A 15011-nucleotide genomic window follows, 5' to 3' on the forward strand; every position below is an offset into this window, starting at 1 on the left:
TAACTCCTAAGACATGGGAAATACAGTTGCAAATGGACTTTGCTTTTTCATTTGAAATTTGGCATTTTCGCGAAAGCGAAAATGCAAACGCTAATGCAGGATTTGCAATTGCATTTGGATTATGTCACAATTTATGCGTCCACATATTGAAAACGCAATTGATAATACAATTTGCTATTCTATTTGAAAATTGTCCGGAATATCGTTCCATACGAACGCGTTTATTATGCACCTAAATGTCTAGGTTACTTAGGCGGCTCACTAGGTTTTGAGACACAGACGCATTTGTGATTTGTAAGCTCATCTGTCATCTACCATTATTAAACTCCTTTTGAACTGCTGTTGCCTAAAACAGTTTAACTGAACACTTCTTTATTATCTCAGTTGCTTCAGTTTTATGTAGAAACCCAAACATTTTTTCTTAACCTTCATTGGCATGTTGCACAGTTAAATGTAATATAAATAGTATACGAAATGTGAACAGTTTAATTAATGTAAACTTTAAAATAAACGTGGAATCATACACTGTGACTAGTGTTGCCTCTGTGACAAATGGCTTACTTCTATCCTAAGTCTCTTGGGATAAAAACATCCGCAAAATGCACAAATTTAGATTTATTATGACCTTATTTAATAATTTGTTAATTCAAATTTTTGGGAAACAAAAGTAAAGAATAAGAGTAACAACTGATAAGTAATGCTATTTAGTTTTCGTTTGAAAATGGTGATATTAGTGAGATTTTTCTTGTTAGACAAAGCCACCGATCCTTCCAACAGACAGGAGGAGTGGGAGTACATCATTGGGTTCTGCGACCAAATCAATAAAGAACTTGAGGGGTATGTTTACCTTTTATAACTGGTATATGAAACTAATACATGGGGACACTATGTTTGTGTTTCCTCTCGTGAATCAAGTGAGAATTTAGTCTGTGTCTTGCAGCCCACAGATCTCGGTCAGATTATTAGCACATAAAATCCAGTCGCCTCAAGACTGGGAATCATTACAAGCACTAACTGTGAGTTTATCTCCTTCCGTCTCTTAAATTAAACAAAAATATATATTTTTTAAATAAAATGACTAACTAAATTCAGATCTTCATTAGGTTTTAGAAGCTTGCATGAAGAACTGTGGGAGAAGATTTTATAATGAAGTTGGAAAATTTATATTTTTAAATTAACTCATCAAAGTAGTTTCACCAAAGGTAATGACAATTTTGTCTTCATTTACTCATTTCAAACCTGTATGACCTTCTTGCTTTCATTTTGCTTGCTTTTGCTTTTTTAAAATTAAACTAACCATTTATTACAGAAAAATCAACACATGAAATGTTTTAATGTCTCTATAATGTACCTTTATATGGTCTTATTTATGCTTTTTATCCTACAGTGTTTGGGAGACAGAGTATCTGAACGAGTGAATACTAAAGTAATAGAGTTGCTTTACAGCTGGTCAGTTGCGTTACCCGATGAGGCAAAGATCGTAGAGGCCTATCAAATGCTAAAGAAGCAAGGTTCTTTCATCACAAATATAAACATTTACTTTTATAGGAATATCACCTACTTAATTTCTGTGTTCCAAATTTGCTAGCCTGTCTTGTTCAATCTTTACCACATTCTTTCTCGGGCATTGTAGCAGAAGACCCAGTGATTCCTGAGGACAAGACCCTCATTCCCTCGCCAAAGCCCAAGAATCCAGTGTTTGACAATAAGGAAAAGACTAAGGTGAAGAAGCACATTACAGTATCCGAGATTAAACGAATATTCCGGGTTCAGTACTATATTAAAGCTTAATTAAATTGTGCAATTAAATTAGTTTATTGCTTACAGTTTACAAAGCTATAATGGAACCTACAATTGAAGTGATACAACTTACAACTTCACTGGAATTGAATGACATAAATGCTAAAATAATTGCTGTTTCAAATGTGTAGCCACAAATGTGTGTTAAAATGATTTTAGTCTCAAAATGATTTACTAACCTGTTCAGGGAGGAGCTATATCCAGTTTTACCATTTTGTTGCTTTGACAACTTAAGGCCATAAAAATAATTAAAAATGGTTTTAGCTCAAATTTCAACAGAAAAGTCAATGCGAGTGCTTTTATGAAATACAATGCCTTAAGCCCCGTTCACACCAAGAACGATAACTATAAAGATAAGGATATTAGTCCACACCAGCCAAGGATATCGTCTGTTTATTCTAAGCACACTCGCATCTGCCTCTTTAAACTCTTGAGCTCATCACAGCAGGATTGATTCTGATTGGCTGTCAGTGTTTTCATCGTTCATCAGCTGGAAAAAAAATCGTTCTGAAAGTGATTACAACGATATCGCTTCTCTGTGCCTTTATCGTTATAGCTGTGGTGTGAACTGTTTTAATATTGAGAAAGATTTTTATAACTATATCTTTATCATTATCTTTATCGTTATCGTGCTTGGTGTGAATGGGCCTTTACAGTTTTGCTTTTAACCTTTTGCTTAACTTGTACTGAGCCTGGAATATTCTTTTATGGGGAACTGTTTTGACCACAGTGTGAGCCAGTACATGTCTTGTAAAGTTTTAAACCATTGTCTTTAAAAAATAAAAAATTGTCCCTGCAGCGTCTTGCAGAACTTCTTAAAAGTAAAAAGCCAGAGGATCTTCAAGAAGCCAACTGCATTATCAAAAACATGGTCAAAGAGGTGAGGATTATTGGATAATTTTATACTTATGTATTAGTATTACTAATTTAAGAGAATATATGTTAGGAAACAAATATTTTGGGGTCAGTGACAAGTAAGAAAATAATTAAAAAATCTAGTTCAAATTAGGGCTGGGCGATTTTATCGATTAAAGCCCCGTTCAGACTACACAATTTTTTTGTCGGTTACGACAGTCACTGTGTCAGATTATGTGATTTTGACTCATAAAATCTTGTGTCGTGAACAAGAAACATGTCAGACTATATGATGCTACCTGACCATTCATCGCATGCCGTCATTAACAACATGTGTGCTGTCATCAATAGCGCGGGACAAAACAGAAGGTGCTATGAGCGTAAGCAAACAATGGCTAGGAAACAGCGTGTTTTGCCCTGTCTTGTCATCAGAAAAGCCCAAAAAAGAAAGAAACCCAGACAATGGACACAAATCTGGATGGCATGAAGAGGATGGTATGGACTGTCAAAGAGAACAGTGTTTTTCACTGTGTCGCGGTAGTCCCTCATCATAAATGCAGGAGTATTGTTGCCGTAGCTCCACGAACATTTTCCTCTATTGTAAAATTACACCTAGTAGGACCGATACCATTGTCTCCCTTTCGTTTCAGCATGTTTGAAAGCTTGTGCAAAGGCGCTTCTGTGCTCCTATTGGCAAGTGTCATAGCTGTGATGGAACTTGTCGTGTACGATGGAAAAAAAATGTAACATGCTAGTCTTTGTGTTGACGTCGTGAAGCATGGCAGAGGTGTAGTGCACTATGACACACTACACGAGATGAAATGATTGAATCGTGCGTCCCGACGCCCATTGTCGTATACGAATCCCCACGACACCATACTTCAAGCAGATCATGGCAAAATCGTGTAGTCTGAATGGGGCTTAATTCGAATTTATTGTTTTGCCATGATTTTATTTTTAGAAATCAAGGAATCGCGATGTTGAATAGAAATATTACCAAATGTTAGAATTAGTCACTTTGACAATATGCCGGTGATAACCGTAAAGAGAAAAGAACGATCCAACCACATGTCGGCGCACGTGATTAACCGCTCACGTGTGATGCGCTCTGTGAAGGACCATAAATTTAGCGCTAGGCATCATTCACACAGCGCTTTTGTTTTGACAAAGATGCGACTCGGGCAGTGGAATAGGTAAAACATGCAAGAAGATGGGAGTGAACTTCTTTTAACTTGAGTGCAGTGTTTTTAGAATGGCATGAGACACTGCAAGAGCGCAACAGTCAAACACATCCATGTTTACACAGAAAAAACTATGGAAAGGGAGCGCAATCGAATAAAAAACCTGTAAAGAACTACTACTGTATCTCTGATATTTCATGTTTGCATCATGGTGACAGGCTGAAAGCTGCGCTGCAGTCCGTAACTTTTTTGTTTTGTTTTTTTTGTTTAAAAATGATCTGAAATCAATATTTGAGCAAGTACATAACCAGCCAGTGTTCAAAACTATCGCCTTCCTTTAGCCCGATTCACAACGGTTAGTTTATAATAATGTTTTCTAATTTGAGTGGTACGGGTAGGATTTCGGGGGAAATTCGAGCATGGCACTGCGTCATTACGTCACGTCTGTAAACATAAAGAAGTTGTCCCGGCTACTAGGCTATCGCATGTGAGGATCCTGCAGGTGGCCAATCGTTTATAGCCTTTTCTCACAACAGCCAGAATAATTAAATGTATCATTTTGATGGCGTATTGTAATCCAGAAAGGATTATGTGTTTATGAAACACATGTGAATTAAATTATATTCCAGTTTTAAATGTGCTTCTGATTACAGATAGTCTGGGATTACACAAGATTTGTATTTTAAAGAAAACCAGTTCGAAGGGAGCATAATTTACTTTTTGGGTAAAATAATTTCTTAATATGAAATTCGAATGGTATGACAATTAGAGATTAGACTGTGCAGGAACTGTAATCTACACACTATACTCATAGTCACGCAATGCTGATGTTGTTAACATTTAATAATTTGAGAATAAAGTATATCAATAATGATAATTTGCACCGTTTGATGTGATATGAGCTAACCAATCTTTAGATTAAATCACCATTGGTAGCACGATTTATTGTAATGCTTTTTTCCTCAGTTGGTCAGAACAAACGTGGCAGACTTGTTACTTGTTCAGATGACGGTGAAAATTCTTATTTGGCTCATATATTCCAAGAGGTAGGCTAGAATCTGTGATTGCGTAGTACAGTAAATATCCACACCGATGCGGTGACTGACTGCTACACACACTCCTCCTCAAAATATTAGATTCATTCACGCTGGAGCTGTGCCGGTGCACGACTCATGCAAGTAAGATAATTCCGCACACAGCTGCAATTGCAGGTTTTCAAACAGAGATGGCGACAAAGAGGCAAAACTTATGGACTGCAGCTTTAATAAAAAGTCTACTGGTGTTATACCTTCAGTCATTTTGAATTTGAATTACCTTGACTTTTGAGATTTTCTAAAATAATTTTACTCGTATTATTTTTAAACACATAATATGTATAAGGCAAGTTTGTACAATATGTAGTTGTAGTTTTTGCATATTTTCTGCAAAGATATTTAACAAGTGATTTGTTTAACATTTACATCATGTTGACAACTTCATGTGTGCTGCGCTTGGAATAAAATTTTCTTTAACTAGAGGGTTAATAAAGAAAAAGTAACTTGAATCATGTTGTAGTTACATTTTCAAGTTGACTTGTTAAAAATTGTAAAAACTCGAGAATCTGTCAAACATTCTGGGAAAATCGAGATTTAAATGTTTTGCAAAATCGCCCAGCCCTAGTTCAAATCATATGGGTCTGAAGAATGTTTACATTTCCAAGAAATAATAAATAAATTTAGTGACTTGCATGTAAAAAGTAATAACATTTTTCATTTAGTCACTGAACAGACATTAGTGAACACACAATGTGTAATCATTGTTAAATGTTATTAAAATATAAATATACATTTAAATATAAATGTAACTGTGTTTGGGGGAGATGCACCCCATGACATATTCATAAAATACTGTCGTCATAAATCAAAATATTGACATTTTAATAGACTTCCTGACACACAGCCATAATGGTCTGTTATATTTTTATTTTCAGGGTTTTTTCCCTGCATACCGATTTTGTGATTATGTTTTATAATAATTTGTAGTTTTAATCCAATATACTTTTCTAAGAAATAATAATACAATATTATACCAAACTATACCAAAAAAAAAAATATATATATATTTTTAATTCAGAAAACAACTTGCTCATTGTTTTTAAAAGCAAGTTTAGTGTATTTTTAAATAAATTCACATTTGTGTCATAACATTGATCATTTTGTTTACTCCCTTAATTGTTGTGCTTGAAAGAAGAATAGATTTGTCACATGGCTTATAGCCCTCTTGCTTTGCTTTCAGGATGTGGTTCTACAGCAGAAAGTTTCCCATCGTGTCAGCATCCTAGAGGAGGTGAACAACAGTGTAAAGCTCCTTAATGAAATGCTAAGTCATTTCAAAAGAGAGGAGTCAACGCAAGAAGATAAAGAACTTCTAAAGGTAAGACACCTGAGTTTAGATGTGGTCACTGCTGCAATTAAATGTGTCTGAACATGTGCAACTTGCTTTATGTTCATAGGATCTGTATAATGACTGTGACAAACTTAGAACTGCTGTCTTCAGACTTGCCACTGAGACCGATGATGATGACAGTGCCTTAGGTAATACACATTAGTAAGCAAAAACTCATTGAGGTCTTCAGCCGATAATATATTAGAAATAACTAAACTTCCACTCTTTTAGATGTGGTTTTCTATTTTTCTTTGGTGCAGGTGATATTTTGCACGCTAGTGATGATCTCTCACGAGTCATCAACTCCTATAAAAAGATTGTTGAAGGACAGAGCATTATGATTGACTTGCCAGGATCAACTGCTTCAGAACGTATGTATAATGTACTAGAATTGTTACACTTCATTACTTAATGTATTAATTAAATTGTTTTGGTATCTGAATCATCCAAAGAGCTTGCATGATTTATCAAACTGCTACCCTGAAAATGCAATTCAGTCTGAGTTCATGTTTTTAATTTGTTTAGGCACCACTGACAGAACCACTTCTGAAATTTTGATTAATTTGGCTGATTTGGACTCTGGGACCCCTTCGCCCCTTAAACATGTTTTGACATCACCTCAGCACTCTGATTCTCTACCAGCTGACCTCCTTACACTTACTCCTTTAGTTGGAGCTCAGCCTTCCTCTTCCAACACGTCCTCTGGGTCAAGTTTCCAGATCAGTCCTCCACCAAGCCAGCTTCCCAGCAGTTTTTCCTCTTCTAGATGACAAACTTGGTTCATTAGGTAAAAATGGCTTTATAGAACATTTGCAGTGTATAATTGATATTTTATTAATGTAATACATTACCGTTCAGAAGTTTGGTGTCAGTAAGATTTCCATTTCAAATAAATGCTGTTCTCCAAAATTTTTGTTCATCAAAAATTAGGGATGCACCGATACCATTTTTTCCAGTACTCACCTGATACCGATACTTTTATTTTTGGTACTTGCCGATACCGATGTTTTTATTGCATTTGTACATTTTTCAAATATTGGGTACAGAAACTAAAAGGGTATGTATAATGTTAGTTGGTTAACTTCATTTATCAAATAGATACAGTCAAACCAAAATTTATTCAGACACCTTCAACATTTCTCACATTATATTCGCTATAGTTTAGAAAATGGTAATAAAATATGACAAGAACTCAGTTACACTGTGTCAGAACAAATTCATCTTGATAATGTTAGATAATTTTGATAGAAAGGTATGTACTAGATTACAATCAACCAAAATAATTCAGACAGCTGTTAGTATGACAGTATTTACACAACTATCAATACTTTGTCGGGCAGCCCTTAGCCTTAATGACAGCCTGTAGTCTCCTGGGCATGCTGTCACCCAACTTCATGCAAACCTCAACTACAGTAGTTTTCCCAGACTCTGTCTGAATCATTTTTGGACCCAAATTTGTATCAGTTTTACTGGTAGTATTGTATTCTTCACTGTATGAAGAATTTTTGGGTATGATTTGTCACAGTTTACTTTATTTAAAAGAAAATAAATTAAAAGCATGTCCATTGTTTTTTTTTTCTGCTATACAGCAGAAAACTTTATTAGAACAGGATCATTAGACAGGATCATGTGACACTGGAGACTGTATGTAATAGCTGCTGAAAATTGAGCTTTGGCATTACAGAAAAAAATACAAACCCAATTCCAAAAAAGTTGGGACACTGTACAAATTGTGAGTAAAAAAGGAATGGAATAATTTACAAATCTCATAAACTTATATTTTATTCACAATAGAATATAGATAACATATCAAATGTTGAAAGTGAGACATTTTGAAATGTCATGCCAAATATTGGCTCATTTTGGATTTCATGAGAGCTACACATTCCAAAAAAGTTGGGACAGGTAGCAATAAGAGGCCGGAAAAGTTAAATGTACATATAAGGAACAGCTGGAAGACCAATTTGCAACTTATTAGGTCAATTGGCAACATAATTGGGTATAAAAAGAGCCTCTCAGAGTAGCAGTGTCTCTCAGAAGTCAAGATGGGCAGAGGATCACCAATTCCCCCAATGCTGCAGCGAAAAATAGTGGAGCAATATCAGAAAGGAGTTTCTCAGAGAAAAATTGCAAAGAGTTTGAAGTTATCATCATCTACAGTGCATAATATCATCCAAAGATTCAGAGAATCTGGAACAATCTCTGTGCGTAAGGGTCAAGGCCGGAAAACCATACTGGATGCCCGTGATCTTCGGGCCCTTAGACGGCACTGCATCACATACAGGAATGCTACTGTAATGGAAATCACAACATGGGCTCAGGAATACTTCCAGAAAACATCGTCGGTGAACACAATCCACCGTGCCATTCGCCGTTGCCAGCTAAAACTCTATAGGTCAAAAAACAAGCCATATCTAAACATGATCCAGAAGCGCAGGCGTTTTCTCTGGGCCAAGGCTCATTTAAAATGGACTGTGGCAAAGTGGAAAACTGTTCTGTGGTCAGACGAATCAAAATTTGAAGTTCTTTTTGGAAAACTGGGACGCCATGTCATCCGGACTAAAGAGGACAAGGACAACCCAAATTGTTATCAGCGCTCCGTTCAGAAGCCTGCATCTCTGATGGTATGGGGTTGCATGAGTGCGTGTGGCATGGGCAGCTTACACATCTGGAAAGGCACCATCAATGCTGAAAGGTATATCCAAGTTCTAGAACAACATATGCTCCCATCCAGACGTCGTCTCTTTCAGGGAGGACCTTGCATTTTCCAACATGACAATGCCAGACCACATACTGCATCAATTACAACATCATGGCTGCGTAGAAGAAGGATCCGGGTACTGAAATGGCCAGCCTGCAGTCCAGATCTTTCACCCATAGAAAACATTTGGCGCATCATAAAGAGGAAGATGTGTCAAAAAGAAGACCTAAGACAGTTGAGCAACTAGAAGCCTGTATTAGACAAGAATGGGACAACATTCCTATTCCTAAACTTGAGCAACTTGTCTCCTCAGTCCCCAGACGTTTGCAGACTGTTATAAAAAGAAGAGGGGATGCCACACAGTGGTAAACATGGCCTTGTCCCAACTTTTTTGAGATGTGTTGATGCCATAAAATTTAAAATCAACTTATTTTTCCCTTAAAATGATACATTTTCTCAGTTTAAACATATGATATGTCGTCTATGTTGTATTCTGAATAAAATATTGAAATTTGAAACTTCCCCATCATTGCATTCTGTTTTTATTCACAATTTGTACAGTGTCCCAACTTTTTTGGAATCGGGTTTGTACAATTTAGAATGTTAAAATAGAAAACAGTATCTAGTTTACATTTATTTTAAGAGTTTTATATAAGAATGAGTTTAAATTCAATAAGTATCAAACAGTCACCCAGGCTTCATTTTTTGGTTTAATACAGACTTTAAAATATTTAAAATGAATGCTTCAAAATGACTACTTTTCAGACCTTACTAATCTGGACTCAAACTCAAGCAAGTCGGCAGAAAGGAATACAAAAGAAGCTCAAAGCAATCAGTGGATTTCTTCACAAGTAAGATTACAAGAGTGCTGGATATATAAGTTAAATATGCTTAGAAAATCTGTATCTTACGATATTTTATATGTACTTATACAATTATTATTATTATTTTGTGACAGACTTCCAAATCAGTGATTGAACTACTCTGCAGCGCTGCTCCCCTACAGCCTCTCACCTCAACAGCACCACCTGCCTCTGAAGCTACCTCAATCTTTGAAGACTCCCTCCAGCAGAGCTGCAAAGATTTTGCCATGCTGGACTTGGACAAGGCTAGGTAGTGAGAGGATTAAATAAAATAAAGTAGAAGTAGTATTGATAAAACGAAAAAGCATTGTGGTTTTCAGAATCAGAAAGGTTCATTACACTTTGAGCAACCATTTTCAACTATGATAATGATGAAAAGAGGTTTCTTGAGCATAGCAATCAGCATAATAAATTATTTCTGAAGGATGTTACACTGAAGACTGGAGTAATGGCTGGTGAAAATTCAGCTTTCTTATCACAGGAATAAATACATTTTGAAATAAATTCTAGTGTGTTGGATTGATGTAATTGGTAAATGCAAGTTGTTCACAAATGAAGCAGTTTAATATTAGCATTCATACATGGAAGTAAAGGGGCACAGCTTACACACTATTATTAGAGCCTTTAATTATGAATCAAAGCTGGTGGTGCAATGCCTCATTTCTTTTAAACACAACTAATTGTTTGTTTTTATTCTGTATGAAGCAGCCAGTCCAATTATTCAAGCTTGGGTAGCAGAGAACTTAGAGCTGGGGAAGAGAACATCCATCCTGCATTAACCACATTGAGTTTGCCCGCTGGAATAACACCAGTCCCTTCTGCTTTAACCTCTGCCAAACCTCAGAGCTTTGCGCCAGACAGCCCTCTCTTCAGATCCCTCTCTCCAACCTGGCCCACCAGTCAGTCACCCTCAGGCTCGGATATCTCCCTGACCAGTGTCTTTGTCCAACTGGAGGCCATTAAACCAAGTAAGGCCAATAAATAAATGTGGATGCTGTTGATTAAAGGTTCCTTTTGTTCTGATATTAGAGAACCATATCAGGTATTCCAGATTAATTACTTGCCTGTTTGGCTTAGTACGGTGTGTTTTTTTACTTTTATATTTTCACAGGTAAGGAGGGTCCAGTGACAGCCTACGATAAGGATGGTGTTCGCGTGTTGTTGCACTTTGCTTCTGACCACCCGCTTGGTCGCCCTGATGTTCTCGTGATTGTGGTGTCAATGCTGAACACAGCACCTCTGTTGGTGAGGAACATAGTGCTTCAGGCTGCTGTGCCAAAGGTGAGAGGGAACAGAATGTATTTTTTAATGTTTTACTGAAGGTTTAACAATTAATAGTTTTCCATATATCATTTAAATCGATCCGAACAGTACACAGTTACTGTTTTGTAATAAACAAGCATTTTTACTCTATGGATTTTGCAGTTCTGAGTAGCTTTTGATTTCATGTTTGCAGTTCATTTATTTTTGACTTTGTTACCTCTCTAGTTTGTGATTGACAGTCTATGAGAGTGAAGCTGCAGCCCCCTTCTGGAACAGAAATGGCGCCTTTTAACCCCTTCATGCCCCCCCAGTTCCATCACTCAGATCATGCTGCTGGCTAACCCACTGAAGGTGAAGAAAAAAACACTTGTTTACTTTGCTATGAAAATGCTATCAAAAAACAAATTTCACAAATGAGGACATCCTCAAAGTTGGTTTTGCTAGATTTAGCTTACTTCTGGGTGCAAATTTGTCCTCAAAAAGACACTTGTCTCAGCATTATCAAGACATTTATTAAAGAAGTAACTTAAAGGCACAATATGTAAGATTTTTTTATTAAAATATCCAAAAACCACTAGAACGGTGTTATATATTTTGCTGACTTGGTGTACTTGCATTATCCCAAATATTTCGAAGAATGTTTAAATCCAGAGAAATAAGCGATTTTAACTAGTGACACAGACCGTGTCCATAGTGTCATTGTGTCGCCTGCCTATGACGTCATACACCCTCAATTTCCGGTTTTGTTTTGTAGAAAACATGGAAACACCAAAGACGCTTTAATATGTTGTGCTTTTTATTAGACAGGTGACGACTGCACAGAGTAGCATTATAACAGAACTTTCAAACGTATCTAGTATGATAAAACAGCGCTGCTTTACCCCACATACGCACGACCGGAAGGAACGGAAGGGCCAAAGTGTGGCATAATAAAAGCACCGCTACTTTCGAGCCATGTGTCACTCTCGTCTCTCATTAGCAATTGCTTCAGCGGCCTCGTTTAGCATAGACGGCTTTCCGCCTCACTCTGCTTCATACTACGATGTTAATAAATCTTTAATACATTAGCTCATCCATGAACATGATTTCTGCCTGAGTCTCATCAGATTGCGTCAGCTGTGGGGATGAAGACGACAACTCCCATGATTCCACACTCAGTCACGGCATCATCAAACTACGCCTTTTTTTCTTTTGAATACGCTCTCTAGTGGTGAAGACTTACATATTGTACCTTTTAATGTCACTGCATTTGTTTTATGTCTGTTCATACCTGTCAACATTTGGGTACCAAAATACGGGAAGGGGGGCGGAGTCAAAAGTAACAAGTTTTATATTATATTATTATTTTTATATTAATTTAAACAATTATTATCTAACAATTGTTCATTTAGTAACATAAATATATCTTAGTGTAGGCTATATCTTTAGAGTTTTATAATTCATTATCTTCTTGTCGATCCACCAGTTCACATTTACAACTTCATGTTTTCTGCATAAAAATAAGAGTCGTTTTTGTCTTTGGTCTAAACAAAGAGCAAAAGGGCTTATTGAAAAATGCAAATTCATTCTCTGCCAGCAGGTGGCACATTTTGCCAGGAATATAGCCGTTTCCCTGGTAACTTCAGTAAACAAAGCAGGGCAGCACCTGACTTTGAAACTTGCGGCTCATATTTAATCAATTAAATAGCCTTTTGAAGTGTAAGCTATATCTCATTATACATGTAAATATACATTTAAATTTACATGTATATTTAGTTTTTTTTCACTGGAGCACCACCTGAGACTTCTCCTCCCATTTCTACCAGTGATCCTTGTTTCCTTGACGTGGTACTACCTGTGCACATATCAGCATCACTGGGCTGTAGGTTGCCAAGTTGAGGGGACAAATGGGTTGAAATTGGTATGTGTCGATCGTGTGAGAAAGATGCGTTTCACACCAGATCTGGCAACTGGATAACCTTGGAATTTGTTGTCGTGATTATTCATATAATGAGGTTTGGCCCATACAAATTACAGGAGTTTTACCGGAAGCAAACGTAGCAAACATATAAAATACGTCCAGTGGGATTTTGTTTTTATAGAAAGATTTAAAATACGGGATAATTTCGGGAAAATATTTAAACGGGATGATAGCGGGATAGAATGGTAAAATATGGGAAAAACTGGAGGGTTGACGGGTATGTGTCTGTTGCCTACTGTAGAAGTAAAAATGGGTCATTTTCAAAAAATACTGCCTTTCTGATATAGCAAGGTTCAGTTTTAATCATAATAAACAATTTGACTTGTGTCCCTTTGTCCAAATGTTAAGTAAAATAAAATAAGTGTACTAACACCTATTATGTTCTCACTATACAGGGCTCCAGACTGCAACGAAATTGGCGTTTACTGTTTCTCATATGCAACAGAAATGGCAGCATGAATTTCCATTAATAATTTATATTATTAATTATATTGTTTTCTCTTTTGCAAACTTGTTAGACCTTACACTAACCTAAGAAAACTAAATAAATCAAGAAATGAGGACAAGGGTTTTGTGTAAAACAAAATAGGGTTAAGGGAAATGCTTGTCACCATATTTTGAGAATGACTAAATTGCTAAACTCAGCAATATTTGGCACGAGTTAGATTAACTTTTGCTAGTGTTATATATCAAGCAATTACTTGTGTGCTTACATGATACAATTTATATGATAAACTAAATGATTATGTTAAATACATAATGTTAAAAAGTTATTTATTTATTTTTTCAGGAGAAAGTGAGAATGAGGTACAAGTTGACATTCATCCTTGGAGATCGACAGGTCACAGAGTCTGGAGAGATAGACAAGTTCCCTCCAGTGGAAAGATGGGGTCATTTATAGCTGTGTAAGCGTTAATACTCATGAAGACAAATAAAAAAAACAGTGTGTATGTGCATGGATGAGCCGTCAGCAGTGTCACAAAGAGATTTTATGTCCAGGACTTTACCTTTGACACGCTGGGTGATAAACCCAATCTCTGAGTAATCCCACAAATGTCTTGATGTATTGGTCTTGGTCATTAGGTGCTGTTGTTATTAATATAAATATGTTGCCTATGAGTGTTTGAGTCATAATTTAATTGTTAGCCACCACTAAACTATTCAACTCATACCTCACCCTGAATGCAGTGGAGGGTTAATGTGATAGCACTGGACATGTTACATCTTTTCTTTCAATCCGTTTCCCTTGATGTGATGCATCAGTTGTGTTTTTGTGCTTTGTGAATTCTATGGATGTTCTTACTGAGTTTTACATATTTATTTCATTACTATTGATCAGATTTGTGGTGTTTGACATGGCTGGCCTCAATGGTTTAAAGCCCAGTTTAATTTGTTTTACATCAGATAACATTGTCACACAAAATGGTGCAATGCATACTTTGAATTCTGTGTTTTTGGATGTATGCAAAGTATCGTGTTCACTTTATTTCCTTTTTTACACCTCTGGAAGGAATCACTTATATTTTCTGATTTCTGTCTTTATGTATATAATTGGACAGGAAATTTTGATGTTTTAAAAAGACAAACTTTACATTTTGGGGTTATTGAAGATGCCATTATTTATATTATAAACTTTGACTGTTAAAAGTTGTGTTTGCAGTGTGGTCTTATGGAAGGAATGAAAGCCTTTGCCCCCTTCTCTTAATTTGTTTTTTAATGGCTTTTTTTTTTTACGGCAGGCTGGATGTGTCTAGTAGTGTATTTTACTGAATGATTGTGTGTGTGTGTGTGTGAGAGAGAGAGAGAGATGGGGAAAAAAATCATATAAATGAAACTGACTTTCTAAATTATTTCTGAGAAGAGCTTCATAAATCTTCCGATGATGCTGTTCTTTTTAGATTTTAAAGGAAAATCTTCAATTGAATGCAATTTATACTGTTTTAAAGACAAATAAATATATTGTT

General features: G+C 36.2%; 1 pseudogene; it reads left to right on the forward strand.

Moving 5' to 3' along the window:
* Positions 1-15011, forward strand: part of LOC107561028 (ADP-ribosylation factor-binding protein GGA3-like) — a 17852-nt pseudogene extending 2841 nt beyond the window's left edge.

Source organism: Sinocyclocheilus grahami, unplaced genomic scaffold (genome assembly GCF_001515645.1).
Source record: "Sinocyclocheilus grahami isolate Dianchi unplaced genomic scaffold, SAMN03320097.WGS_v1.1 scaffold752.1, whole genome shotgun sequence".
Lineage (NCBI taxonomy): Eukaryota > Metazoa > Chordata > Actinopteri > Cypriniformes > Cyprinidae > Sinocyclocheilus > Sinocyclocheilus grahami.